Source organism: Tursiops truncatus, chromosome 19 (genome assembly GCF_011762595.2).
Source record: "Tursiops truncatus isolate mTurTru1 chromosome 19, mTurTru1.mat.Y, whole genome shotgun sequence".
NCBI lineage: Eukaryota > Metazoa > Chordata > Mammalia > Artiodactyla > Delphinidae > Tursiops > Tursiops truncatus.
Window position 1 is genome coordinate 8,456,077 of NC_047052.1, and position 20,312 is coordinate 8,476,388.

At 43.7% G+C, this 20,312-nt stretch overlaps 1 protein-coding gene across 20 annotated transcripts in view; it reads left to right on the forward strand.

Moving 5' to 3' along the window:
* The window catches only part of LOC109550947 (transcription factor Maf), a 591,860-nt gene that overhangs the window by 133,724 nt on the left and 437,824 nt on the right, over positions 1-20,312 (forward strand). For all 20 annotated transcript variants that reach the window (XR_012328244.1, XR_012328245.1, XR_012328246.1 and 17 more), the window contains one exon: positions 18,154-18,263. The gene's annotated coding sequence lies outside the window, so the exon portion shown is untranslated. The remainder of the gene's footprint in view (positions 1-18,153; positions 18,264-20,312) is intronic.

Here is a 20,312-nt window from a genome sequence, read left to right on the forward strand (position 1 = left end):
TAGACAATAGAACAATATGCAACCATCAAAAAGTATGTCTACAGCCAGGTTTCTCAACGTTGACGTCCTACTGACATTGGGAATCAGATACTTACTGCCCTGTGCGTTGTGGGATGTTTAAGAGCCATCCTCCTTCTACTTCAGACAGCCAAAAACATCTCTAGACATTGCCAAATGGCCTCTGGGGAACAAAATCACCCCCTCCCCTCATTGAGAAGTACTGGTTCACAGTACATTTTCTGTCACCTAAGAATTGCATATACTACTGCAGGCAAGAAAAAGAGAAAAGTTGCATTTAGACAGAGATTATGCTCTTGTCTATGCAAAACAATAGGAGAAGGAGAAGCAGGAGAGAAGAAAAAGGGGAAGAGAGAAGAATGGGAGGAAGGGAAGGAAATAAATGAAAAGGATGGAAAGGAAATAGCCTGGAAGTTTAAAAATAGTTGCTTCCGGGCTTCCCTGGTGGCGCAGTGGTTGGGAGTCCGCCTGCCGATGCAGGGGACGTGGGTTCGTGCCCTGGTCCGGGAGGATCCCACATGCCGCGGAGCAGCTGGGCCCATGAGCCATGGCCGCTGAGCCTGCGCGTCCGGAGCCTGTGCTCTGCAGTGGGAGAGGCCACAGCGGTGAAAGGCCCACGTACCGCAAAACAAAAAACAAAGAAAGTTGCTTCCACGTGGTGAGATTATAACCGTTTAGATTTTTCTATAACGTTCTGCATTTTCCACAATAATGACGCATTACTTCAAGATTGAGGGAAAGCGTGTAAACAAAGTACCAAGAAAATGCACAAGAATAGACGTTAGTTCTGATTTATTTTGGTGGCTGTTTGGACAGCATGTGCGCCTGGACTTCACAGTTTGAAAATCACCTCTTCTTTCAGATTTGTCTTGGCCTGTGGACGGGGGCCACGTTTCTGAGCTTCAGGGTCTGTGGCCAGCGGGCAGGATGTCTCAGCAGCACAGAGGGATTGTCCCCAATCCGCAACCAACAGTTGGTTCAAACTGAGTCACGTTAATATTGATACAGACTTTTGCTGACTCATCTCCAGTGATATATCCTACAGGCCCTCAGATCTTTCTAGAATCGGCCCCACTAATTTCTGAGAGCCTTCAGGGAATGTTCTGTGAGGTCTTAAAGACATCTTTCTGCAGACTTTATGTGACCGTACGTTGATATCGCTCTCCAGTGGGACTTCACCCACAACACCGCTGCCTCTGTCCCCCGCCCACCCCACCCCCACTGACATCTGTGCCCAATGCTGCCTTCCCCAGGTGTTTCCCAGGCAGGTAAGCCAGAGATGTCAAACTCCTTTCTGCCCTGAAGCTCCTATGCCTGACTGCCTGGCAAGCGTCCTTCTGCTTCTGACTCTACCATCTCCATCCATAGTTCTCAAGCTCTAAATCAGAGGTCGACAAACTCTAAAGGGCCTTTACTCTAAAGGGCCAGATAGTAAATATTTTAGTCTCCATGGGCCATGCTGTCACTGTCACAAATTCTCAACTCTGCCACTGTAGCGAGAAAGCCAGTAGAGGCGCAGGTAGGCAGACGGGCCTGGCTCTGCACCAATAAAACTTGATATGGAGACTCTGAACTTTGAATTCCATAGACTCGCCAAGTGTCCTGAAATACTAGTCTATCAGATTTTTTTTCCCAACCATTCTAAAATGTGAAAACAACCGTTAACTCGTGGGCCAGACGAAGCTTCTAGATGTTAGGTGTCAGGCTAGATTTTGGACTGTGAGCCAGAGTTTGGCAAGCTCTGCTCTTGTGCGAGGGAAAATGCCAGGAGGAGAATGTGGATGGGACTCCGTAGAAAGACAGAAATGGGAACACAGCCCGATTTGCTTGCTTATGCAGTCATGTACTCATTCAGCGGCATCATTGAGAGCCTGCTACGTACGTGTCAGGCAGTGAGTGAGGTGCTGGGTCAGAGGAGTGAGCAAGTAAGGTAAGCAAGGGCCCTGCTCTCACCAAGCTTGCGATCTACTGGGGAGACAGAACTGGACACAATATTCAGAGACGTGCTGAGGGCTGCAAAGAATGTCAGGAGTCCCAGAAAGCATTTGTGAGGGAGAATGAAGAAGGTGTTCAATTTTCTCTCGTAGCATAACAAATTAGCACAAACTTAGTGTCTTGAAGCAACGCACGTTTATCATTTCACACTGTCTATAGATCAGGAGTCCAGGTTCACCTCAGCCGGGTCCTCTGCTCAGGGTCTTACAAGACAGTAATCAAGGGGTTAGCTGGGCCGTGTTCTCATCTGGAGGCTCAAATGGACAATAATTTGCTTCCAAGCTCATCCAAGTTATTGACAGAATTGATTTCCCTGTGTTTGAATGACTGAGAGTTCTAGACTTTTTATTGGCTGGAGGTCGCCCTAAGGTCCTAGAGTGGGCCCACAGTTCCCTGCCATTAGGACCTGTCCAACATGGCTCTGGCCACTCATTTCATCAAGCCTGCAAGAAAAGTCTCTCCCAGGGAAGGCTTCGTCCCTCTCTACAGGGCTTTTACCTGATTAAGCCAAGCCCTGGAGAGCAAGATACAGTAAGTCGCCTACATACGAACCTTCAAGTGGCGAACTTTCAAAGATGTGAACGTGCGTTTGCATGTCTGATAACGTAAGTTAGTTCACGTGTCTGGCATACATTGTCACATGCATGCATCCTCTACAAGTGGCTGTGCTTTTGTGTACTTTACTGTACAGTACTGTGTAGAGTACAGTAGTACAGCATCTTTATTTCAAGCCCAGGATGTCTGGAAGCAAGCGTAAACGCAGCGATGTATAGCCGATTGTGTTAGTTGGGTACCTAGGCTAACTGTGTTGGACTTGCAAACAAATTGGACTTATAAATGCACTCTTGGAACGGAACTCATTCATATGTAGGGAACTCACTGTAATTCCTTCTTGATTAACTCAAAATCATCGGACTTGGGACCTTGTTATATCTTCAAAATCCCTTCACTTTTGCCATGTATTTTATTGGCAAGGGACAAGTCACAGGTTCTGCCTAGCCTCAAAAAAAGGGGATCACGCAGCATGTGAACACAGGGGCAGGGATCACACAGGGGCAGGGATCACACAGCGTGTGAACACAGGGGCAGGGATCACACAGGGTGTGAACACAGGGGCAGGAATCACGGGGGACTCCCTAGGGTCTGCTCACCACAGGAGGGGAAGGTTTCTCATTGAAAGAGGTATTTCATTGAGACCCGACGGATGAGTGTGACCTAGTTAAGTGAAGCCTAGAGGGAACAGAGTTCTAGGAAGAGGGGACAGCATGTGCAAAGGCCCTGAGGAGGAATGGTAATCTTGCAAAGCTGAAAAGGTTCAGTTTGGCAAAACGGCATTTCTTATTCTTGGCTGTACATTACCTAGAGAACTCAAAAAATTGTTGTTTTCAAGAACTATTTAAACCAATACAGTTCCAAAGTTCGTGGCTTAGGGCCAGGCAACCATTTTTGCTGGTTGGTTTGTTTTCCCTAAAATCTCCCAAGTTATTTTTGAATAGGACAGGGGTTAGAGGTTGCTCAGATGTTTGGAACAGAGAGATAAGCCTATGGTAGCTCAGATCAAAAGTTTTCCGTGAAGAGAGGCAAAGAATAGCTCATTGCTGTTTTCATAATGGAGACATTGGTTAAGTGTTCCTGTAAGGAAATCAAATCCATGGTCTACAGAAAACAGCATTTCTTTTAAACCAACAAAGTTAGACTTCAGTTGGAGACACAGCACAAGATTTGGCCCAAATTGGCCAAAATGCTCTCCATCATGCCCTTCTCTCTTTTTAAAGTATCCAATCAAAATGTAGTCAGGTTTTCTTTAAGTCCCCATTTGATCCAGGAAGCTGTGCTGGAGACAAAAGATCTTAAAACACCTTGGAAATGAGATTTTGATTTCACAGCGATTAGCACGTATTGCTTTCCAGCCATGCGTCAGGTGATACATTAGGCATCATTGTTTATGACACTATATTTAACACACACAACAGCACAACGAGAGCACAAAGAAGATACCATCGATTCCTGCTTCACGGATCAAGAAAGGGAGACTCGGAAAGTACCTGGTACCAGACAGGGTGGCAGATGGGAAAGCGCACAGGCTTTGGAAACGGGCAACGTCAGCTCTTTGCAAACCCCACCCCCTTTCTCCTGACCTTTGTGAACTTGGGGAAGTTACTCAGCCCCGAAAATCTCTATTTGTTAAATAGATAATACTGGTATCAACCTTCCAGGGTGGCTGGGGGACAAAACCAGACAGCCCTGCTCTGTCCTGGGAAGAGGAGTGGAGTTCTGTCTTTTCCTGTTCTTCCAGCCACCAGCAGGTAGTGAGGGGCGGATGCAGGATCCCACCCCTAAAATCCCAACTCCAAGTCCAGGGGACTTTGCTGTGGGTAAAGGAGTGCTCTAGAAGGAGATTCCCACCTAGGAAGAGAGACTATGATTACTCACGCACCTCCAGGAAGTGGAAATGTGTTTCGTGTTCCATTTAGAAATCAAGCCATCTCACAGATATAAAATTGAAAAACGGCCATATCCTTCTCTCTCTCTCTCCCTCCCTCCCTCTCTCCCTTTCTCTCTCTCTCTGTGTCTCTCTCCTGCGCGCATTCCTCTTCTGAGACTCAGTTTCTTTCCAGCGCACAGAAGACAGTGATAACTCCTTCTAAGTGCTGTCGACAGGTCTCTACAGGGCAGCGTCTGCACAGCCTTGACTTGTCACACTGGCTGGCTCTTTGCCATCGCTCCAGAAAGAGTCTCTATTATTACAAGGACCAAAGACGGAAGAGTGAATCAAGGAATGTGGTGCAGATTTCCCCCCTGTTATTCGGGGAGCAGTCGTATCCAACTGTCCTTAAACCAACGACTATTTGGATTTCCTATCTAGTCCCCCCTACGTGATGTGAAGTTATGTGAAACGGAGGGAGACACCGTGTTGTGTGAATAATGGAAGCTCTGACATCTCTGACCACAGTTCATTTCTAGCTCCTGTTCTGTAGGTAGTGTCCTGTAGTGTCCAGGGTCACGTGGGCTGTCACCCAGCTCCAGAAGCAGCCTCACCATGGGGAGACCATTGGCCCTTCATCCTGAGGCTGGCAGGAGGTGTCCTGGGCTGGGGGAGGCCTCTTGTAGACGCGATATTAAAGCGTCCCTTCCCTTCAACCCGGAGCACGTTCTGAGGTTATGACTCACCAGCCCACGGCCAAGAGCAGCCAAGCTTGACCCCCCTCGGCCCCCCTGCCAGCCTCAAAAGATTCACTCCTGCAAATTCAAAAGACCCCGGGCCTCCCACCATTACTTGGGCTGAGTGTGTAACTGTGAATTCCTCCTGTTGAGTCCACTACTATATTGAGAAAGTTATCATTAAGAAAAGCAAACAAGAAGGCCCCCTGACTCCTAAGGGCCGTGTCTGAATACATGTACGTTTCTCGAAGAGCAGTGGAAAAGAGCTTTGCAACTCGAGCTGCTGCTCAGAGAAGCAAGAGGGAGACCGTCCTGCACGGGCTCCCTTAAGTAGCCTGGTGTCTCAGGGTAACTTCTGTTGCTGACAAGACAGGGCACGCATTTCTCATTTCTTGTATCCCCATGTCACCCGTGGTACCAGCAGAGGCTCCGAATACCAGAAATAAAAGAAAGCTGGATGCCCCCAGAAGTTGAGCCAGTGTTAGGAATAATTGCTAAAGGATCTTTCCAGGGTCGCCATACATTTCTGTAGTGTCTAGGTAGAGCAGAAAAGAAGAAAAACCTAGATAATATAAACTGCTTAGGAGAGGGTAGGGGGGAAAAAAGCCTGTCGGATTCCAGGAGAAATTGAGATTCACAGATTGCACTTTTCTTAAAGGAAAATGAAGGAAATGTCTTATTTGTTTCTCCATGGAACAGAAATGATTGCAAGCAAGATACAGGAGAAACTGAAAACTTGTTTTTCTTAGTTAGTATGCCAGGCTAGGCAGGAAAGGAGAGGTAATAGAAAGCGAGGGAGAGAAGGAGACAGAGAAATAAAGGTGGGGTGTGGGGGGGGAAGAGAGAAGGGGAGAGCAAGGCCGACTTTTTCATCAGGCCCAGGACACCTAATGTCTAGGATTCACAATACTTTTAGTATTAATTTCTCAATTTTTATTGTTATTAAATTAATTTTAATTTCTTTTAATTTTAATTATAATTTCTTTTAAAACCAGAAGGAAAAAATGAATATAATAACAAGCACGTCGTATTGCATCCTTCCAGGATTATACTCATCTTTATCCCAATGCTGTCATAAAATATAATACTTAATTTTTTTTATTTTTATTTTTTAATGGAGGAAGAGACCCACAAGCGCAAAAGTGCCTAGGGCTTCCCTACAAAAGTCATAACACGGTCCTAGGAAGGAGGAGAAGGGAGCTGAGCGGCAGGGAGGGGTGAGGCGAGGACAAAGCCAACAGAGAGTTAGAGGCACATATGGTACAGTTGTGAGATCTTGTGCATGGTGATAGCAGTTGTAAAAGATTCTTCCAGAGGCGGCTTTCGTGTGCATTATCTAGTTAGAGAGCATGAAAAGAAGGCTTGTGACTTGGATGCAATTACTAAAAGTTGTATTTTAACATTCCTGTGATGATTAACCCACTAGAAAAAGATTTACAAAGGCCATAAATGACTTCCAGTCATCCCATGTCTCCTTTCCTAGTCTCTTTTGTAACACACTTCTGGGTTTAGATCACTTAAAACCTCTCAAGTCATCTTTGTGATTATTGACCTTTATGGAGACAAAGGTCAAATCTTCACCTTGCCTCACTCTTGGTCTCCTGAATAAGGAGCCATTGCTGGTTGAGGAAATTCGAGAAGTCTGACATGGTTCCCAGCCATCGTTCATCCTTTCAAACTTTTGTTTTCATTTTCAGTATTGGAGTCCTGGTAGCTGGCTTCCAGGCCTGGCTTCCCTCATCCGCCGCAGACCCCTGGAGCTGGAGCCCCTCCAGGGAGTCCTTCTAAAGCTTGTTTCTCCGGAGTGCCTGAGGCCCTGCCCAGAGATAGGGGCAGACAGCCATGTCAATGACAAACTAGCCCACGTAACCCTTTATAGCTTGCATTCAGTGAAGCACAATTTTCCACAAGAAAGCATCCTTCTGAGTTTGTCTAGAAAATAGCAGTACCACAAAACCCAGCTCTGCCATTTAGTGCGTAGGCAACGATTTAGGCAAGGTGATCTGTGCCTCTGTTTCCCTGTTGAAAAACGTGACAGGCAATGCCTTCTGCGCAAGTTTGCTGTCAAGAGTGAAATGAGATCATGTATATGGAGCACTTAGCGCATGCTTGCTCAGTACCGGGATTAATCAGAAGGTGGCTGTTATCAGCACTATTGTAATTTAATTTTCAGTTCAGTTGTTAAGGAGATGATACCTATTGTACAAAAATTGAAAGTACTGAAAAGTATAAAGAAGCAGAAAAGAACTCACCCGTCATCTTTCCACCTAGATGTAACCAACTGGACATTTTGACATTCCCCTACCCCACTCGTATATATTTTTTAAATTTTACTGAAGTATAGTTGATTTACACTGTTGTGTTCATTTCTGCTGTACAGTGACGTGATTCAGTTACACATATATTTTTTTCATATTATTTTCCATTGTGGTTTATCACAGGATATTGAATATAGTTCCCTGTGCTCTACAGTAGGACCTTGTTTATCCATCCTATATATAATAGTTTGCATCTACGGATCCCAAACTCCCAATCCTTCCCTCTCCCACCCCCACCCCAACCCACTCATGTTTAAAAGCGTTTCAGATATAAAGTATTGCAACTAGTAAGAGAGTTCACCAAAGTTTCTAGATTCAACCCCAATACACACAAATCAATTGTGTTCTTATTGTACGTAATTACCAAATGCATTATTAAATTAGTGTGATTTACAATGGCAACTAAATAATAAATATTTAGGGGAAAACGCTAATAAAAATGTACACAACTCTATGATAAAAAATAGAAAACGTCGTCTTAAGTCATAGAAGAAAATCTCAGTATGTGAAGATATAGATCATGGTCATGGTGAGCAGATTACAAACTGGCCATTCTTCCCAGTGTATCTATATTTACATTCAAAGTAGTTCCAGTGAAAACCCCAGCAAGGAACTTGAGAACAGATACCAACATTTCATATGGGAGGTGAAAAAGGAGAGAAGTCAAGACCATTTTGAATAAATAGAACAAGATAAGGGACTTACCAGGTTTGGAGGTTTATTATAGATCTATAGCAAATAGCAATCGTGGCAATGTTATAGGGAGAGAAAAACAAACCAATGGAACTGAATAAAAAGCTTCACAACAGAGCCATGCATTTACGAAAACCTGACTGTTGAAAAGACTTTCCGGTGAAGGAAAAGGAGCCTTGCTGTTTGCTCTTAGGACCAAGGTGCTCGGCCACTTCCTAACACCGTGGAGCCCATCGCCTTGGCCTGCAAACCGCAGGGTCTACACGTACAGCTCCCTCCCCCCGCCCCCGCTACCCCAGATATCCAGGATCCAGCTCTGACCCCATTGGGTTCCTACGAGCTTTCTGGATGCCTGCAGAAAGGTCTGGGCGTGTCTGTGTCTCTGCCTTTTCTGGGCATTCTAGCAGAGAAGAATCAGGGTGACTACAGACTGTCCCCTCATGGTCCTGACTCTTGGGAGATCTTTCATACCACAGAAGGGTAAAGTCAGGAAGCATTTCACCCAAGCGTCCTCCTACTGAGGAAGAGTGGAGAAGGCTTCCAGAATGGTCTCTCACCATGGCTTTCAAAGGAAGAGCAGAAGAATGAAGAGAAGAAGGAGAAAAGGAAGAAGGAGGAGAGTCATGGCTGCATCAAAGAAGTGTAGAAAATGCTATTTTTAAAGAAAGCTGGACACATTTTTATAATCACAGTATCTCTCAGAGCTTAGCTACTGTAGCTCTGACCCTGGCCGTACATTAGTCTCACCTGGCAGGAACGGACTAGGGGAGGATGGGGAAGCAGGGCATCAAAAATAAAGATGCCAAAGCCTCACCCCAAGAAATTCTGATTTAATTGGTCTAAAGTAGGGGGGCTGGCTGATCACAGAAATTTGTTTAAGTTCTTCAGGTGATTCTGATATGCAGCTGTGATGAACTTCATTACCTTCCTGTGCTAATGTGCTTTGAGATCTGTGAACTCCTTTTCCACATGTAGTTGACCACATTTATCTGCTTCTGTTGGACCCTGGTAGGACGAGTATAGTTCTCAGTAGAAGAAAACATTTGGAACCTGGGATTTTTCTGCCACAGATGTTTTTCTCCTTTAGGTGGAAAGAGGACAAGATTAGGAAATGAGTGTCCTCATCAACTTCAAATTATTTAATGATACCAACAATTGGCATTCAGTGAATCTTAAAGATTTTGTCTTTATTATCTTGTTTAATCATTAAGGCATCTCTGAATGCTCGGTACTGCTGTTACTCCCATTTTACAGTTGAGAAACTGAGACCGAGAGAGATTAGGTGACTTGCCCAGCGTCACACAGGTAGTATCGGTCAGAATCAGGACGTGAATTGGATCTGAGTGCCTTCAGTGTCTGCGTTCTACATTAAGTATGCTCTACTGTCTCTATTTTTAAAATGTGGTCCATGCCACCCAATTATTGATTCTAGAATCCTAGAACCCATCTGGTTCTCCATGAAGGGAAGGGACTTGGCCACCTTTCTGTCGCTGAAGTGAGTCCCACGAAATAGCCACTCTGGACCTGTCATTCCCTGGGGTTTGTGATCAGCCAATATCCCCCTGTAACCGGCCCCCTCTCTCCCACTCCACTGCCAGGAAGAAAGGATGACCATTGTGCTCCAGGCTCCCGGGGGGCCCCCTAGGAAGGCAGCGAGGGGCCCCAGAGGACCACTTGGCAGTCTGGGGCACGTGGTGATGGGCGGAGGCTTGCACAGGCTGGGCAGGGTGATTTGCAATCAGTTGCAAGTGATTACACATTGTTTCCCATCGATAGGCAGAGGGAGCCCTGACGGGATAATGAAATGCAGCTGATGGAAAATCACAGCTGACTGTCAACAGCGAGCGGGCTGTGCACGGCCCTCCAGTGCTGCCGGCGAGCCCTCTCCCCTGCAAAGGCCAGGAGCAGGTCAGAAGAATGTTAATGCTAAGCCCCTTCACAGTGCCAAGGAAAACTGACCTGACCCGAGCGTCCACCAGTCAGGTATTAGATAAGCAGGTAAGAACAGGACGCAGGGACTCCCTCTGGACAAACCACACAGCTTCCCAGCCTGGGGCTCCAAACAGACTTCCTCAAATTTAGGAGAGCCCGGTCCCAGCCAGGCAGCCCGGCCAGAGGCCCAGACACCAGGGCAGCAAGGGATGGGGTCTCTTGACTTTGCCGGACTCCCAGAGAAACAGGTTTCTTTGACTGTACTTTCCCCGGGCAGGGCTAGGGAGTGAGGCTGAGCGTTTTCCTGGCTGTGCTCAATGAGGGAATCTGTTTCAGTGATCTTTCCATGGCTCGCTTCGCTAAGGGCCAACTTGAGCCCCCTTTACCCTTCTGTTGTCAAGGAAAAACAGCTGTGTGCCTCAAGTGAAGTCTCCTTCCATGACGGTCATTACTGCCTCCCCAGTAAGAGATAATGGGCTTGAATTTCCCAACTAGGTGGGAGTTGCTTAAATCTTGACTCTCCTGGTAAAGGCCATCCAGAGTGGCCTTCCTGAGGAAGGTACTATTCAACTTAGCCTCCCTGCTTCATTACCCTTCCCAGGGGGCATGCAAAGAAGTGCCCAGCCAATGAACTTATTAAGAGCACAACTCTGGTACCAGATCTTTAACCCAGTTTTCCCCCAGACCATTTCCATCTACTGAGTTCAGCCTGCATTGTCCCCGCAGAACTTGCTGGAATCCTTTTCAATAAAAGGTAGAATCTGGCCAATTCATGATTGTCTAGTGAGTGCCTAAAAGAAAAAAGAAAGTGCAAACAGCTAAAATGGTCAAACCCTAAGTGAAACCATTAGTTTTTATTTTGTTTGGCTAACAGCTTACGATGTTAACCAAAGATGTTGAACATCTTTCATGTGTTTATTTGACATCTGTATCTCCTCTTCAGCTTACAGTAATAAAATCCTACTTTATTTTAACTAAACGTTTTACTTTGAGAAAACCGTAGGTTTACAAGCAGTTGCAAGAAATGGTGCAGCAAGAGCCCATGTAGACTTTACCCCATTTTCCTCAATGGTAGCGTCTGCAAAATTACGGTATAACGTCACAGCCAGGATATTGGCATTGCTACAATCCACTGATTCTCAAATATCCCTGTTTTTACTCATTGGTTCTATGCAGTTTTATCACATGAGGCGGGGTTTCCTGTATCCAGCACCACAGTCAAGATTCAGCGCAGTTCCATGACCACAGGGATCCCTTGTGCCACCCTCTTGTAATCTCGCCTCTCTGCCTCATGCCTGGCCATTTCTATCATTTCCTCTCTTCAAGGATGCTGTATAAAATGGAATCATACTGTACCATTTGGAGGTTGGCTTTTTTCGCTTAGCGTAATTATCTGGATCCATCCAAGTTGGTGGATGAATCAATTCTTCATTCATCTTTTTTTATCCCTGAGTGATATTCCATGGTGTGGATGTTCCAGTCTGTTTAACTAGTCAACTGCTGAAGGACACCTGGGTTGCTTCCAGGTTGGAGCTATTATGAATAAAGTTGCTCTGAATATTCATTTACAGGTTTTTGTGTGAACGTCCATTTTCATTTTTCTGGGAAAATGTCCAAGAATGTAATGGCTGGGTCATATGACAATTGTATATTTAGTTGTATAGAAGTTGGCAAACTGATCTCCAGAGTGGCTGTACCATTTCACAGTTCCGCCGGCAGTGTATGAATGGTCCGTTTCTCTGTATCCTCAATAGCATTTGGTGATGTCACTATTTTTTTTAAGTATTTTTATTTATTTAGTTATTTGGTTGTGCCGGGTCTTGCTTGCGGCAGGCGTGCTCCCTAGTGCGGCTCACCTGCTCCTTAGTTGCGGCTCACCGGTCCTTAGTTGTGGCACGCAAACTCTTGGTTGCGGCATGCATATGGGATCTAGTTCCCTGACCAGGGACCGAACCCGGCCCCCTGCGTTGGGAGCACGAGTCTTAACCACTGCGCCACCAGGGAAGTCCCAGATGTCACTCTCTTTTATTTTAGCCATTCTGATAGGTGTGTGGTGATAATCTCAGTGTGGTTTTAAGCTGTACTTATTCAGTGACTAATGGTGTTGAACACTTTCATGTATTTATTTGCCACCTGTAGCTCCTATTCAGTGGTATGTCTATTCATGTCTTTTGTGTATTTTTTAATTGGACTGCTTTCTTTTTTTATTGTTGAGTTTTGAGAGTTTTCTATATGTTCTAGAAACTAATCCTTTGTTGGATAGGTGACAGACTCTGTTCTCTCAGTCCGTGGCTTTCCTTTTTATGCTCTTAATTGGATCTTTCACAGAGAAAATGGTCTTAATTTTGATGGCGTCCAGTTTATCAGTTCTTCCTTTTGTAGATCATACTTTTGGTATCAAGTCTCTTTGGATCTCTTTGACTAGACCTAGCTTCTGATTTTCTCATATTCTTCAGAAGTTTTATAGTTTTTTGTTTTCCATTTACAACCATGACCCATTTGAAGTTAATTTTTGTATAAGCTATGAAGTTGAGGTCAAGATTCCCTTTTTTTGGCCTCTGAATGTCCAGTGGCTCCAGCCCCATTTGTTGAAAAGGCTCTTCTTCCTCCATCAAATTGCCTCTGCACCTTGGATAGAAATCAGTTGGACGTATTTGTATGATGAGTACTTTTTAAAGTTTAAGTCAAACAGCAAGTCAAAGAACAATATGTATGGTGTGATCCCATTTTTAATGAAAACATAAACATACATATGTATTTACATATTCACGGTGATGTTTATTGTGATTATCTCTGGAGGTTGAGGCAGGAAGATTTTCACCTTATGGTCTGAGAGATAATAGTTTATTGAGCATTTATTGCGTGACAGGTGCTATTTAAAATTTTATAATTAACTGTTATTGTAAAAAAAAATCATGATCACAAGGGCTTCCCTGGTGGCTCAGTGGTTGAGAGTCCGCCTGCCGATGCAGGGGACGCGGGTTCGTGCCCCGGTCCGGGAAGATACCACGTGCCGCGGAGCGGCTGGGCCCGTGAGCCATGGCCGCTGAGCCTGCGCGTCCGGAGGCTGTGCTCCACAACGGGAGAGGCCACAACAGTGAGAGGCCCGCGTACCGCAAAAAAAAAAAAAAAAAAATCATGATCATGATTACTAAATTATTACTAACTCTCATATAGCCAGGTACTATTCTTAAATGCTTTACATATATCCTCTCACTTAACAATCACACCAACCCCAGGAGTTAATTTCTGTTATTATTCCCATATTACAGTAGAGAAACAGAGTTTTAAGACATTGTGTGCCAAAGGCACAGAACAATAAAGCTGCAGAGATACAGGTCCAGATATTCTGACACCGCAAAGAGCCCTCTGAGCCCCTGCGTTCCACTGTTCACCTGTGTGTTGTGTGAATTACTTGACAACCTAAAGTCATATTTTTTGTAATCACAGAAGGAAGAAGATGACTTAAAATAATGCAATCTGATTTGCAAAAAAAAAAGACATGCCTTCTTTTTGACCAGTTTAGCTGCAATAACAGTTCACCAGTTGCTTATGGTCTGTGTATGGTCTATGAGAATATTCTCTTCAGGATTTTTTTCCCCTGTGAACGTCTAAAACTTCTAAAGTATTCTAATATACTATCGTTTCCAACAAGAAATCATTTTTAAAAGAATATATTTTTTCTCGAGAATTATGCCTGACTGGTTTCAGATGGTCCTGAGAATGAAGTGCTCTCCACAATATCTCCTCTATATTCCAAGTAAACAAGACAAAGCCAGAGAGCTCAGTGACAGGACATGACCCAAAGGCTCGCTCAAGTCTTTATGGCCTAAAGTCACCTCGCCCAGAATGCACTCAAAGGCAAACAGAGAGCATTCTTTAAATATTTCTGGTTTAAAAAAAAAAAAAAAAAAAAAGCAAGCCTTTATATTATTCCTTTTATTAAATAACTAAGCCCCTAGAAAGGAAGTGGTAAATAAGTGTTAAGACGGACATTAATGAAAATACGTAAGTATTCACCGGAGTAGAAACACTCAATAACCCCAGATTCTTCAAATGAAGAAAAACGGGGGTTTGATGTAAAAATTGCAGAGTACTTTCCCTCAATGTCTTTATTTTACACTCTTCGGATTCACTGACACCTCCCTACATCCTCAAACCTCCATAAAAAATAAAAATTATAGATTAAAATAAAACTTAAAAACACTTAAAGTAGAACTATTTTTCCCAGTCCTGTTACCTCTACCCTGGATATATTTCTCCCATTACTCATATCCTTTCTGTTCTGATGACCACTGGCTCAGTCTGGGCTCCTGTGGCCTGTTTCCAGCTGCCAGATGAACAATCCATCAGAAACTACACCTCTGGCCGTGTGAGTTCCTTTTGCTCACAGATCTTCACCGGCTCCCTACTGCCTTCTGATACAAGTACAAACTCTGCAGTTTGGAGTTCACAGAATTACTCCGGTGCAACTTGCCCTGCTTTTTTCCCCACCATCAGCCCTGACCTGCCATCGCCCTGTCCGACCTGGAGGGAGTACCGTTTCCAAGACGGCCTCCCCACCTGTGCGCTTTTGCTCAGGCTGAACCTTCAGCTGGGCTGTCCTCCTGGGATGCATGGCCCTTTTACCTCCTCCTTCAAAACCGTCAGGGCCCCTCCCCCGGAAAGTTTTTCCTTAATTTTCTGCAAACTGGCCAAGACCTTGAATGTTATCTAACGATAATCCTCAAGTTTGCATAGCAGCCTGCAGTGTATAAGCCCTCTCTCGGCGTTCTTGCACTCACCTCCAAAGCACACCTCCGATTGCAATAGGAAGGTGAGGATAGCTCCTGTGTGAATGTTTGCTGATATTTCTGTTTACATTAATGGAAAGAGGAAGGTGAATGGTGTTTACTAGAGCTTTACTGATTCATTAATGATATGTGTGCCTAATTTGTTGACCCGAATAGTAGCTTTCAAATACTGGAAGAATATTCCCTCAAATTTTTGTGCGATTCACATTGTCATAGTTGCAGACACGATTTTAAGGTTAATCTGTACTATTAACATTGTTTCCAACACGTTCTCAATTCTGCAGAAACAAAACCACGGTAAACTGAGCCTTGATTTGTAGTGTTTGCCTCTTTCCATGGTGTAAATATTCCCAGCATGGCTGATTTCAAGATACCAACCTGACGTCAGTGAACACAAAGTTGGGAAGAGATGTACAGTAGCACATCATTATGTAATATTTTTATCACACACATACAATGGATGTAAATAATCTAAAGAACATAGTTAAATGTAAAATAATTACGAAGGTCAGTTAATTTTCGACAAAGGGACCAATGCAATTCAGTGGGGAAAGAAGTTTGTATGGAAAAAAAATACTTTGATTCATATCTTACATCATACACAAAAATCAATTGGAGATGGTTCACAGACCTAAACATAAAAGCTAAAACTATAAAGCTTCTATAAGGAAACTAGGAGAATATCTTCACAACATTTAAGTGAGCAAAGGTTTCTTAGAACACAAACATTGGTAAAAATGGACTTCAATTAAATTAAGCAATTTGTGCTTCAAAAGACAGCTAACTTTAAAAAGTGAACAGGCAAGACACAGACTTGGAGAAAATAACTGCAATACGTATATCTGACTTAGGATTCATATTCAAAATATATACATACGTATATAACCGATGAAACTCATATTTAAAAGATAAATGACACCATTTAAAATAAAATAGAAGGAGCTTCCCTGGTGGCGCAGTGGTTGAGAGTCCGCCTGCCAATGCAGGGGACACAGGTTCATGCCCCGGTGCGCGAAGGTCCCACATGCCGCAGAGCGGCTGGGCCCGTGAGCCATGGCCACTGAGCCTGCGCGTCCGGAGCCTGTGCTCCGCAACGAGAGAGGCCACAGCGGTGAGAGGCCCGCATACCGCAAAAAAATAAATAAATAAATTAAATAAAATAGAAGACTCAAATAAGAACTTAACAAAGAAAAATATCAAATGGTCAATAAGCACATGAAAAAATATTCAACATTAGTCATCAGGAAAATACAAACTAAAACTATGACATAATGTTATACACCCACTAGGGTGGCTAAAATAAAAGAGATTGGCAGAACCAGATGTTGATGTGGACCCACTGGGAGTGCAAAATGGTACAATCACCCTGCAAATCAGTCCAGCAATATCATAAAAGTAAACCTATACCTACCCCATGACCCAGCAATATCACTCTTAGATGTTGACCCAAAAGAAACGAAAGCATATATACACAACAAGACTCTTAACAAGAATATTTATAGATATTTCATTAATAAACAACTATGAAGAGAGCCCAGATGTTCATCAAAATGAAACAGATAAACAACTTGTGATATAGCCGTAGACTAGATTACCACACAGCCAGAAAAAGTAACAAACTGCTAACACAGCACAACCTGGAGGAACCATCAAAGCGCCATGCTGAGCGGAAGGCAGATACAATCGTACCGCTGTGTGATTCCGTTCAGTTGTAGTATTGAAATAGGAAAAACTAATCTCTGATGAAAAAATCAGTCTTAAAGCTTTTTTCTTATTACCATCAAGAAAGCCAGTCGGCGTAAACCTCTTAAATGAGCACCTGCCTGCGCATAACACACACACACACACTCCCCACACAGCCTTCCGACAGATGACGCCAAACCTGACTTAGCCTTCTCCTTCACTGAGACGCAAAACTTGGTTTTTTTTTCCCCTGCGCGTACAGAATCCTCTGCGCTTAAGAATGCACACTGTAAATCGATACCCACGTCTTAAAGGTGACATTTCAACAGCTGTACATCCTGGAGCCTCTCAGGATCTCAGGATCATTTTGTTCCTGTCAAACTTCTAACTGTGTAAATAATGTATGAGCCTCCAACTCCACATCCTGCAGTACAGGATGCAACTCCTTCACTTTGTATGTATATGTCTTCATTCAAAGAGCCAGTCATTCATTTGCTGACCATTATTGAATCCCCACTGCGCGCCGCGCACTGGATTGGGCAGTGTGAACGTAGAAGTGGGAAGGACAGGCCCAGCCTGAACTGGGGAGGAGGAAAGGTTAGATATCAGATTATGGATTGCACCATAAATTTTCCTTGTAATGATTGCTTTTTTAAAACAAGGAGTTAAACAGGGTAGGCCTCCTATGAACACATTTACCAAGAAGTCCTCATCTTGTCTTGGATGGATGGAGAATAAATTAAGAGTTTGGGATTAACATATACACACTACTATATATAAAATAGATAACCAACAAGGACCTATCATATAGCACAGGGAATAACCTCAATATTTTGTAATAACCTGTAAGAGAAAAGAATCTGAAGAAGGATGCATATATATATATATAAACACACACACACATATATACACACATATATATAACTGAATGACTGTGCTGTACACCTGAAATTAACACAACATTGTAAATCAACTATACTTCAATTAAAAAATAAATATATAAATATAAATAAATAAATATATATATATATATATATATATATCAAGGAGTACTCCCTGGAGGAAGAAGCTTTTGAGCTGGGCTGTGAATGAAGTGCAAGAGTGTACATGGAGGGGGCTGATATTTCAGGTGGCTGAATCATTGTGTCAATCAATAGTCCTGATACACAGAAGAGCATGTTGTTTTTAAGGTTCCAGGAGGAAACTTATCATTGGGGAAAGTAAAGATACAAAGTGAGTCTAGTGAAATTGCGAAGGTCTGAAATAAGCAGGGCTGTGTTAAGAATCTCTGCTTTATCAACAAATAAAATCAGTGGGATGCTATTACAGAGAGTGGCACTTTAGAGGGATGTGATCGTCTGGGTACATTGCATAGACCAGACTGGGGAGTATGTGTACAAGCTGTGGGGAGACCAGTTTGACGCCAGCATGTATACATCATAGACAAATACCCCTACTAATGTCCAATGAAAGACCTGCTCTGAATTCTGTGGACTATAGAGGAAACTCAGATGGCCCTACTTTGAACAATTAACAAACATCCTGGCATTGCTTTTCAGACAGAAGACTGAAATCTGAGAGGCTTAGCAGAAGGAGTTAAGGAGCCCATCAAGAGGAGGATGGACAGACCAAAGAAAATAGCTCGAGGGAACAGACACCTGAGATACAGGTATGTTCCAGTTACTTTTTCAATTGTTATTTGGATTCAGCAGTTGAGAGCTTGTTCTGTCTCAGACCTGTATCAAGTGCTTCATATTTATGAGATAGTGCTCACCTCCATCCTACAAGGCATGTAGTATTGCTAAATATTTTCTACAAAGAAAGAACTGGAAGTTTAGAGAGGGAGAGTACCTTGAGGTTATACAATCGGTAAGCAATAGAGGCAGAACTTGAACCCAGGTCTGTGCTGGCAAATGTTGGCTCTTCACCACCATCTTCTGTTTTTATTATTATTTCTTTATTTTATTTATTTATTTGTGGCTGCATTGGGTCTTGGTTGCTGCGCGCGAGCTTTCTCTGGTTGCGGCGAGCGGGGGCTGCTCTTCATTGCGGTGCACAGGCTTCTCAGTGTGGTGGCTTCTCTTGTTGCGGAGCACGGGCTCTAGGCACGCAGGCTTCAGTAGTTGTGGCATGTGGGCTCAGTGGTTGTGGCTTGCAGACTCTAGAGCGCAGGCTCAGTAGTTGTGGCGCACGGGCTTAGTTGCTCCACGGCATGTGGGATATTCCCGGACCAGGGCTCGAACCCGTGTCCCCTGCATTGGCAGGCGGATTCTCAGCCACTGTGCCACCAGGAAAGCCCACCACCCCCACTCTTTAACCTCTTACGGTGGTTTTCATTTGCTCTGTTCCCATTATATTTGGGAGCAATTTCAGGTTCTTCTGTACTTTGCCATAAATACATAGAACCTTAGCTCTAAAGGGTCTTAGACATCAGAGGGGCCAATCCTCTTATGTTACAGGGGAGCAACATGAGACTTACGGCTATGCTGGGAGCCACCCAAGGTCCCCCGGCAAATGTTGGGCAAGTGAGGTACGGAACCTAGAATCTTCCAGCAAACGACACTGCTTGTTCAGCTCAGTCATTCCCTTTCAAGATGGACAGATTTTGCCATCATAAAGTTTTACTGAGCCTGTGGCCTTAGTTGGTCAAGAGGGGAAGTTCTTTTTTTTGGGGGGGGGGGGTATTTTTGAGCTTTTCTCTCATACATAATTTGCTTACTGAACTAAACCTATAAAGCATATATACATTCTTTTTAATATTCTTTTCCATTATGATTTATCCCAGGATATTGAATATAGTTCCCTGTGCTATACAGTAGGACCCTGTTGTTTATCAGTTCTCTGTATAATAGTTTGCATCTGCTAACCCCAAACTCCCACTCCATCCCTCCCCGACTCCCTCCCGCTTGGCAACCACAAGTCTGTTCTCTATGTCTGTGAGTCTGTTTCATAGATAGGTTCATTTGTGCCATATTTTAGATTCCACATATAAGTGTTATCCTATAGTATTGTCTTACTTTCTGACTTCATTTAGTATGAGAATCTCTAGTTGCATCCACGTTGCTGCATATGACATGATTTCGTTCTTTTTTATGGCTGAGTAGTATTCCACTGTATTTATGTACCACATTTTCTTTATCCATTCATCTGTCGATGGACATTGAGGTTGTTTCCATGTCTTCGCTATCGTGAATAGTGCTGCTATGAACATAAGGGTGCATGTATCTTTTTGAATTACAGTTTGGTCTGGGTATATGCCCAGGAATGGGATTGCTGGATCATATGGTAATTCTATTTTTAGTTTTCTGAGGACCCTCCATACTGTTTTCCATAGTGGCTGCACAGACTTACATTCGGGGTGGCGGGGGACAGTTCTTAAACACTGGTCTGCAAACAAAGTAATCATCAAATGACTGATATGAAAAATCAGATGAGTTTGGGCACTAGATCTAGACAATTATTTTGTCTGGTCTCCCGTTCTCTGATGGGAGGAAGAAATGTTACTTAACCTGTATTAAATGTTGAACATTTTAGAACCTGCAGCTGGACTCAGTGCTTAATTATTCACAGATTGCTTAGGGCCGAATGCTGTCTGCTGGGGCAAGGATTCTTTGGTTACCTACAACTTCAGTGCAGATAGGAAAACTTCATTTCACAACAGCAAAGGAATAGCCCCCCCTTAGGTAGAATGGTGGACTAGTTAAGCTTTCCAAAAGGG